Below are 10,481 nucleotides of genomic sequence, written 5' to 3' on the forward strand. Positions count from 1 at the left end.
ATCTGTTACTCCTGCATCAATAATGAGCTCAACAAGCTCAACTTTTCGAAGGTCAGAATAGCCGCGAAGACGCCTATTCTTTGCAAATCGACGCAGTTGTACAACAGTGAGATTGTACAGAGTTGTATTAAGATTGATTTTCTCCATATTGTCTCTATTATTATGAGTTTTTTTTCTTTAAGATGTTTTTTCCTCACTCGATTCAAGTGAAGAAAACCTGTTAGGTTACTATTAATCTTTTGGTGGGGTAGCTGTTGGGGCTACCGCTTGTGGTGGGTCTTTTTTCAACGTATAACTCTCAAATCTCAGATTGTATCGTATTCCATTGATAACTATTGTGCTTTTTATCTCTTCGTTTTTTGTGGTGACCTTCGAACCAAACCTTCCAGGATTTATGTTGAAGTGTTGTGAAGCTTTATTTATCGAAGGGAAGACAAGCTCTTCTACAGATTCTGACAAGTCTACAGGTGTTAATATCACCTTTTTTCTCACACCAATATTTCTTGCACAAGGAGGTGGAGGGTTTTTGATAACTTCAATCAAGTCTTTTTTCTTGAGTTTGTAAAGACCTTGCAGACCCATCTCCTTTGCTTTTATCAAAAGTTCAGACTTTGAATCTTTTTTTCTCGCACCTGTGATGTGCTGTGTTGGATTTTTGATAACTTCAATCAGGTCTTTTTTATTCAGTCTGTGAAGACCTTTCAAACCCATCTCTTTTCCTTTTGCCAAAAGTGCAGCCTTTGTATATGTTTCAAGTTCATCCATGGTGCAATCTTATCTTTCGTTTATATTTCTTTAAGACATTTTTTTTCATTTTTCATAACTTCTGAAGATCTTTTACATCAACCCACGAGTTGAATTTTTCTGGATAACCACTCCACTTCACGAGAGCTTGTTTGCCCTTTTTTCGTATAACCTTTTCAATGCGGAAAAGACCTGAAAGGCTTTGCTTTGCCTTCAACATCTCTTGTTCGTAGAAAGTGCCTTTAATCTCTTCCCCAAGCAGATCTTTCAACTTGTAAGTGATGGGCTCTGTGTATTGCACCTCATCAACAACAAAGATCTCTTCAGACCAATTTGGGGTGTAGCCCTTGTCGAAAAGCTGCCGCTTGAATTTGGAGATTCGAACGTGATCGCCGACCGCAAACTTTGGTGGGTAGGTATCCAGACCAGAGGTCTTCAGACCTTTTAGGTCTTCACCGTATAATTTCAAATAGACGGCACTCTCATTCTTTTTCTTGGAGGCCTCTACAGGTGTCATACCGATCGATGTGTGTTTTGTGTTGTTGTACTTCTCGAGAATCTTTGGCAAAAGACCTTCGGTGTACACCGTGTTGTTCTGGATGGTAAACTGCTTCCACATTTTTGTCTTGATCGTTCTATTCCATCTCTCGCACACAGACGATTTCTCTTCATTCTCTGTCGAGTACAGCTCAACACCTTTTGCTTTGAATAGATCTTTGACATGACTGTTGTAGTACTCTGATCCTTTATCAGTCCACATTTTCTTCGGCACCCGCCCCTCGGCAAATATCTTTTTGAACCCCTCCGCCACACTCTCACCCTTTTTATTCTTCAGAGGTACGATCCAGCCATACTTGCTAAAAATGTCTAACACCATCAACAAATATCGATAACCCTTATTCCACTTTGCAAACTTTTGCATCTCCACTAAGTCGGAGCACCAAATCTCATCGATACCGTTTACAATAACACGTCGTTTGGGGAAGTTTCGTCTGATGGGTTTATGGAGCTCATCTGCTAGGCTCGCTTCCCACCCTTGCGTGTCGACTTTTTTTTTCCACCCAGACCTAGACCTAGCTTCTGTTTGGAGTTAATAACGTTTCTCGCAAGCCAATGACCCCACTTCCTCTGATCGTACGGTATCGCATCGAGCGCTTTCACCATCTTACGATCTGCCTCATTCTTACACTTCTTTGGGTTTGCCTTGTTTGCACAGACGCTATAATCAACATCGTGTTGCATTGCGACTGCGTCACTCGGACCCGTTGGCTGCTCATAGATCTCAAGAATCTCACCAGTCTTTGGATCGGAGCGCAGTTGACTCTCCAAATCGTTATACGGACCCGCATAATTCATACCCGGGATCACAAAGCCTCTTTTCGGCCTCGGGAGTTTACCGATCGCTTTGTGAATATCGAAGGCTCCACCTTCGTAAAGAGGGTGAGTCGGGTCATTCACCCCATCAGGTGCATACATCGACATTGGCACAATTTGATTTACATCATACGCGTTTAACATCGAAGATGCACCTCCTCTTATCTTTTTACTCATATCGTTGACAAACGCATCGAGAGCCTGATCGAGATACTTGTTTGCCGTCTTTTTGAACTTGCTCTTCGCATAGTCGGATTTGACAGCGTTCGCAAGTCCTAGCTGTGCCATGTTCGCTAGCCCCTTCACAGCCATCTCACCCAAAGACGTGCTGGTTCGTCCTACATCTTCAAAGAGCGTCCCGCCTTTTTTTTTCCTCCGCTCACGAAAGAAACTTTGGTGATGCCACACTCGGCACACTTCGATTTGATCATCGGTCGACCATTTTTCGCAACCTCTTGCCTTTCAGATCCTGGCTGGCTATCAGTCTTCTTCTTTTGCTTCACGCAGTAAGTTTTCATTTTCGAGTTGTATTAGTATTATGTTTTATATTTTTTCGTCAAAATTTCGTGCACAGGTGCCCTTTATCTTATCGCAAAACAAGAAATCATAAGGTCTCAACGCTGAAAAAGCACTAACATCGAAGCAGTTCTCATCGGCGATCAGTTTTCGATGTCGCTGTGTCGGTGGTAAATATATTATCATGTGAGAGCAATTAAGCCTGATATCCATAGGTGTCTTGTGATACGACTGGGAGAGGTACACCGGTGAGATTTGATGGTGTCGTCCATCGATGAAGTGCTTGAGGATCTTGCTTTGGGTCTCTTTTGGTGCTGTGATCAAGTCATCGAAAATCACAACCTTTCGACCCTCTGCAGGGTATTCGGTTGTGTCGGGGATCTGAGCTGGGTCCATCAGATGTAAAATCTGATAACCCAGTCTTTGCGAATGCTTATGCATGACCTTCGCAAGGTCTTGTATCAACTCTTGGTGGAAGTTGGGGCTATAGATATATATATCGTCATATGGCACAAGCGGTGCCCTCAACATATAGGACAACAAATTCGTCTTTCCGCTACCGCTAGGACCAGCTATCAACATTCTATAGTCTTCGTCGAGATAGTCAACGCCTGGAACCCTTCTTTTTCGAGTACCCACCACGAGTGGTGGTCATTTTTGGTATGTTAACCATACTTTAGTCTTTGTTCTTCAGCCTTTGTACTACTATCATAGAAAATGTGTGTTGATTTTTTTGGTCGGTATGGAGCTACCCTTTTTTCTTTTTTTTGATTTTTTTTCTCTGTAAAGATATAAAGCGAAGAAAAGTAAAGTACATTACATTACAGATTTACAAACATGCAACTCTCAAGTCTCAAAAGTATTACGCGGGATAATGTTATCTTTGAAGAGGCGGTCCCTAACCAACATGGCCACGAACGTATCAACATCAAGATCAAACACGCCGGGACGGTTGGTGAGAATAAGCCGGAGCCGTTGGTGATAGCTTCACCTTTTCGATTCTCGTTTGGTGTACAGCCAAGCTTGAATAAGAGTGGAGATGTTGTAGGCTACACACTACCCACCCCTCTGTGGAACCACAAAGCCGACGGTTCTGGCGAGCCAACGCAGAAAGAATTTGCCTTCTATGAAGCATTGAAAGAGTTGAAGCATATTTGCTATCAATATCTAGACGAAGCTTATGGCATAGACGTGGCAGAGAGCATAAAGTTTCCACTTATTGAGAAAGAGGGGAAAGCACCGGTACTATATCCAAGGCTTATGTACAGTCGAAAGTCTGGTAAGATACGTACCCTCTTTCACTCAAAAGAAGAAACAAAAGTCGAGCCGCTAGAATGTCTTGATTACTGTAAGGTAAAGATGAGCATCGTGGTTGATAGTATCTATATAAGTGATGAGTACACATCGGTACAGCTGAAAGTAAATGATGTATATATACATCGGTTGCCGCAGACACAGGTGCAGCCATTGGCTGTCCTTGAAGAAGATGAACTCGAAGAAGAGCTAGACCTTGAAGAAGACTAAGACCAAAGGTCTTTTTTTCCTTTTTTGAAACGAAAAAGGAAAGGTGCACTTATCTCAAAAGTTAAGTGTTAACGATGTAAAACAGCAGGTGTTGCACTTATTTGAAAAGATAAGTGTTACCCTTGTTTTTCACTTTTTTTGATTTTTTTTTCTCTTGGGTAGTTGCAAAGCACTCACAAATATGAAACTCACAAGTCTCAAAGATATCAACAAGGACAACGTCATATTCGAAAAGCCATATTGCGACCGTCATGAGCGCGATCGTATAAACATCAAAGCAAGGGGTGAAAACAATCCCAGACCGCTAGTTATAACAGTTCCTTTTGGGGTCTCTGTTTTACATTCAACCTTGAATGATAAAAGGGAACACGTTGGATATCACTTTATTTCACATTTGCGGATGGACTCACTTAGCAGTAAAGAGGTTGACTTCATAAACACCATGAAAGAGTTGAAGAGCCTTTGCTATAAACACGTTGATAAAGTTTATGGAGAAGAGACGGCAGAAAAAATGAAGTTTCCAATGAGATGTGAAGGCTCTACTTGGACTATTTATCCAAAGCTTATGTACTACAAAGCGGCCGAAGAGATACGGACCTTATTTTACACGGCGAGCGGTAAAGTAATGGATCCACTCTTCTACCTTCACAAGTTTTGCCAAGTAAAGATGACAATAGTAATCGATTGTATCTTGAACTATGATGACGAACAAGTATCAGTGCAGATAAATGTAAATGACGTTTACATCAAACCGCTGTGGGATGATCGAATATCTCGGTTGGTTTCTTTGTCTGACGAAGAAGAAGAAGAAGAAGAATATGGGCCTGAAGCGACCGAGACCTACTGGCCACAAGGTGACCTCCTATTTAACCCTGTGTTCAAGTCAACTCAAGGCGACACTGATGAGCCAAATGCTGGCGACACATCTGAGAGATGTATGGCGAGAGCGTTCAAAAAGATACCCAATTGGATGATATTGGGTAAAAACTCACCCTTCAGAGGCACTCCAATCTTCGACTATGAAAAACTCGAAGAGTTCAAAGAGAAAGAAGAAAGTGAAGCCTTCAAAGATGACTGGTATGCCTTGGAGTTACCTTGGAGTGAAGAAGAAGACCTCGACAACGAAGAAGATGATCCTGAAGGATGCTTTTGCACACGACAAACAAAATACCATACTTCAACAGAATTCCTCAATGCAACAGCTGAATGCAAAAACACGATGAAATACATCGATAAAGTACGCAGCAAGAAAGAAGAGAAAGAAGAAGAGGAAGAAGAGAAAAAAGAAAAAGAGGAAGAAGAGAAAGAAGAAGAAGAGGAAGAAGAAGGTGAAGCTGACCAACTAGCTTCATCTGCAGACATTGAAAAATTGAGGCAAATTCTCAAAGAGAATTTGAGACAACTTGATAAAGAAAAAGATCAAGAAGGTGATAGTAAAGAAGAAGATCAAGAAGGTGATAGTGAAGAAGAAGATCAAGAAGAGGTCTCACACGCAGGCTTGTACATATCAAACTCAAAAATTCCTCAGATCATCATAGCTCACAAAGAAACAGTGAATCTTCTCACAAAGAAACAGAAAAAAGACCTTGTCACCGCGCTTCAATCTGGTGGTGATTTGTTAATACATTTGACTCAGAGACAGTACTTCGGCGGTTTTCTAAGCACACTTCCCACCAATATCGGTGTAATGATAAGAAGTGGTTTGTGAAACAGACGACCTCCGACCTTTTTTTCCTTTTTCGTTTCAAAAAAGGAAAGCACCGAAGAAGTTGGCCTAAGCTTTACCAAAACGTTTTTCATACTGCTTGAGTACCTTACTTGACTGAAATATCGGGCAAAGATCTGTGATGGTGTCATCGATAAGCTTCACCTCATCGAGGAACGAAGCGCTGTTGAAGGTCCTTCCTCTCAGATAGCTTCTCAGATCGGTCAAGATCTTCTCATAGGTAGTGAAAGCGAATTTGCTCATATCTATCTTTCTGTCAAACTTTTTCACTTCTGTAAACGTTTTGAGAAGGAGGCCGGTGCCAGATATTGTAGCGAGGGGTATCGGATTTAGGGTTACTCCACCGGCTATCCCACCAACAATGATGAGCGTGGTACTTCCCAGTTTACAGAGAAGACTCTTTCGTTTGAAGATGGTGAAAATCTTCCGCGAGCACCACCACTTCTTGTGATAGTGTTTGTAAAGAGCTTTGAGTTCATCTATCTTCTCTTCACCGATAGAGTAGTCGATGTGGTTAAAGTTGAAGATGGCAGCGTCAGACATTTTATTATGAGTCGCTCATAATAAAATTAGCTTTTTTTCATTAATCCTGCTTCACAATCAACAGATGACTCCAATCCAAACCATCAAGTATAGTAGCGCTGTTATCAGTTGCTATGCTCAGCGATGTGTTCGCTTGGAAATACAACAGAACGCTATTAGCGGTATTAACCCAAGCCTTTCTTGTGTTGGGCAACGGAAATAATATGCCGCTTGCCGTGTTCACGAACGAATTGCTCAAGGTAAACTTGAGTTTATGTAGATGTTGAGACTGGACACCATCGATGTATGTGACCAGAGACAGGCCGGCGTTTACAACTATGAGTTTTGTATTGTCTGAACTGTTGACGGTGAAATCAGCGTTATCACTCTGTGAAACGTTTGTGGTATGGTTTGGTGTTCCATTTACGTAAAATGTTACCTGTGACGCGTTGTTATGAGCGCAGTTTCCCCGATACCAGATCTTTTTCGTTGCGTTTGTCAGTTCCGTCTTTGTCGCTTTTGTATCGATATTTGTTTGTAAAGATGTTTGAATATCATCGACATACTTTTTCGTTACCGCTGAAGTGGCAACAGTCGGCTGTTTTTCGAGAGTAAGCGCAGAATTTATATGAACTCCACCACTCACAAAGCTGTACCAACTCGTCCACACCTCTTTCGGTATGCTGTTGTGATAGCCCTTTGATCCATAGACTATTACCCATATGGGGAGTTTCTGATCGTAAGACTGCCCCGACTTGTATTTGATCACAACGTCAAACATCAAATAATTAGGTGTTGCGTTACTCCACTTCGTCATGTGAATGAGAGCGATGATGTGATTTTCAAATCGATTGCTGCGCTGACTAGAAATCGTTTCGACACTGCTGGTTGCCGTTAGAGTCACACTGTTTGGATCGACTTTACTCGATCGCCAACACACCTCACAGACGACGGTGTACTCTGATCGATCGGCTTGATACATATTCACGCCAAAACGAGATGAATAATAACCCTTGGCAGTGTCCAGGCTTAAATCAAACGGTTTGGTTCGAGGGTTTGTGGGATACAGCACAACCTGGTCTGTGATATTTTTGCCGGTGATGTCATCCTCGTCAGAGAACTGACCGTTGCTGCTCATGATGTAAGAGAGGTCGTTACTCAGCTGAGGACCCGCTATGTTATGTGCTAATCTATCCTCGACGAATTTTTTCTTGACCAGCTCATCATCGGCTGAAGGTGTATGACTAGAAGTGATTTTGTTAGAACCCATCGCAAGATCACCCGTCATTGTATCACCTGTTTTATCTACCTTTCTTCGAGCTATAGTATACACATTCATAACAGTTGTATCTACATACTTCATACTAACAGCTTCGTCATTGTCAGAGAATGTGTCAGGTAGGTTCACGATTTTGCGTTTACGCGCGTCTAAAGTTTGCTTGTCATTAAGGTTGCGAAAGCTTGGCACTGTCTTTTTCAAGTTGTCAACGTAAACTTGTGTAGCGCTGCTGAGGCTAGTAATATCGAGAAGACCTTGGAGATGTCTCTTAATCGAACCTGCTTCGTATCTCGAGACGAGAGTGTTTGAATTCTCGTATGTTGCTTGTTGACTTGTCGTCATGCCTAGATAGTTTTCGCGTTTGGTGTTGATGACATCTTTACCATTCATATCGAGGTTAGCTGTCATCTTTTGTGTACCATCCAAGAGCATAACACTAGAAGTATCTGCTTTGCCACTCAAACCGTTAACCACCGTCGAAGAATCGGCTTTCTTTGCGAGCTCGGTGTTGAGTTTGTTCAGATTTATTGCAGCTGTACCATTGAGCGGTTGATCGCTTAGGCCGGTAACCTGGCGATCAGCGCCATGACTTGAGGTGAAAGTTATTTTCTTCTTCAAATTTGTTAGATCGATGTTTGAAGCCGACCCCTGTGGCCCGGCAGGGCCGGTAGGCCCTTGAGGACCTTGCGGGCCTCTGTCGCCTTTGTCACCTTTGTCGCCTTTTACTCCTTGTAAGCCTCTTGGTCCTGTAGGTCCTCTCGATCCAGCAGGCCCTTGCACACCTTGCGAGCCGGTGTCGCCTTTGTCACCTTTGTCGCCTTTGTCACCTTTGTCGCCGGTGTCACCTTTTGCACCTTGCGAGCCAGCGTCGCCTTTAGGACCTTGCGGGCCAGTGTCGCCTTTAGGACCTTGCGGGCCAGTGTCGCCTTTAGGACCTTGCGGGCCTCGCACACCGGCAGTGCCTTTGTCGCCTTTGTCGCCTTTGTCTCCCTTTACACCTCTCGGGCCTTGTGCGCCGGCAGGGCCGGTGGCTCCGCGTGCACCTTGCGGGCCTTGCGGTCCTGTGGGGCCAGCGTCGCCTTTAGGGCCTGGTGGTCCTTCAGGACCTTCTTTTGATGCACCCTCCTGGCGGTGATCGACTTCGTGATATCCGTCTGAGAAACCCATCTTGTCTGTTTTGTAATCTCTTCAGATAATTTTGAAGAGATTTTTTATGTATTCAAGGTGAAGTACTTCACCTGAAGTACTTAGTGATAAAGCGCTCGTTTGACGAGGTGTCGCTGTGTGACAGAGGTTGTACTACATCGTTGAATACTTGGTACAAACTCTTATGAGCAAGATCACGTCTTTTCAGTCTTCGACTCACCTCGTTCAAAAACCACAGGCAATAATACCCGCACAACACACTCAACATAGCTTGATATTGCACGTTGTTGTAAGCATAGTTAACATCGAAGGTGTTGGAAAGCGTTACGACCTCCTCAGGTGGGTGTAATCCAAACGAGTCGAAATATAAGATGAGGTTAGAACCAAAAAACATTGCCACCCAGTGTGAACCACTTTCGTGTGACTCGTTAAGATTGATGATATAACATCGCTTTGGTTTACAATCTTTTATGTGATCTCTCGAGATCACGCCGCCAAAGTTTGGGATTTTGAGATATGAAACCCACTCATCGATATCGAGGTTTGTTATCGGGAGGTTTTTGAAGGGTGGTTTTAGAATATGGTTTCTAGTAACGGTATTCCGTTGAAGGGTGAGTTTTTTCCAAATATAATCCCCTCTCCTTTTTGTTTTTTTTGCCCTCGCCCTAGGCCTAGGCCTGTTACAGGTCCATCAAATTGTGGAATCCACGGTGACTGTTGTGGCATCCCCTCCCAATACGGTCTGTTCTGCAAAGCGCCTCCTTTTTTACCACCAGGTCTTCTGTTTTGCAGCCCTCTCCCTTTTCGGTGTACCACCGGTGTACCACCACCGGTCAGCGCTTTGAGAACTAGCGGCGCAGCGATACTGGCGAGAAGTGTGCCGAGAAAACCACCTGATTGCTGTCTCTTAGTCAGCTTTATTTTCAAATCACCACCAGATTGAAGCGCGGCGAGAATGTCCCTCTTCTGTTTATCTGTCAGATAATCTTTGTACGCGATGAGTTGTTGAATTTTTGAGTTTGGTACGAGACCTGCACCTAAGACTTTGTCTGTGACAAAATTACCTACACTTGTGAGCGCACCTGTCGCAAGTCCGGGTAGAGCCTTCGTAGCGAATTTCGTTACAGTTGGTATTACTTTAGGCAATACTTTTGAACCGAGCGCTAAAAGTGATGAGAAGAGGCTACCACCTTGCTGTGCGACCTTTCTGATCTGTGATTTGCTGATCTTGAGGTCTACCCCCTTTCCTCCGGCTGCAGCTTTTTTAATTCGATTTATTTGGGTCTTTGTCAGCATCATCTCGTCAGGACCACTCAGTTCATTGTGTGAGAGGCGAAGAGTGATAGCTGAGTGTGAAGCGTGAGCTTTAGCAAGCTTCTTTCGTTGCCCATCTGAGAAGCTAACTCCGTAAGGGTGATATGTCGTCATAATGCTTTATTATATGAAACATATAATAAATTCAGAAAAAAGGCGACAACAGATCTGTGATCTGTGATCTGATCTAAGTCCTAATGACAGCCTTTCCAGACATAGTTTCTATACTTACTTCTTCATTGTTCAAAACAAGGGCATAGATGTGGTAGTCGGCGTTCGGAGCACCGTTGAGAGAATACTCGAATTCCAAGCCTGTCGTTCTCGTTAGTAGCTCGG

This window comes from Stylophora pistillata, chromosome 1 (genome assembly GCF_964205215.1).
Source record: "Stylophora pistillata chromosome 1, jaStyPist1.2, whole genome shotgun sequence".
NCBI classification, from domain to species: Eukaryota; Metazoa; Cnidaria; class Anthozoa; order Scleractinia; family Pocilloporidae; genus Stylophora; species Stylophora pistillata.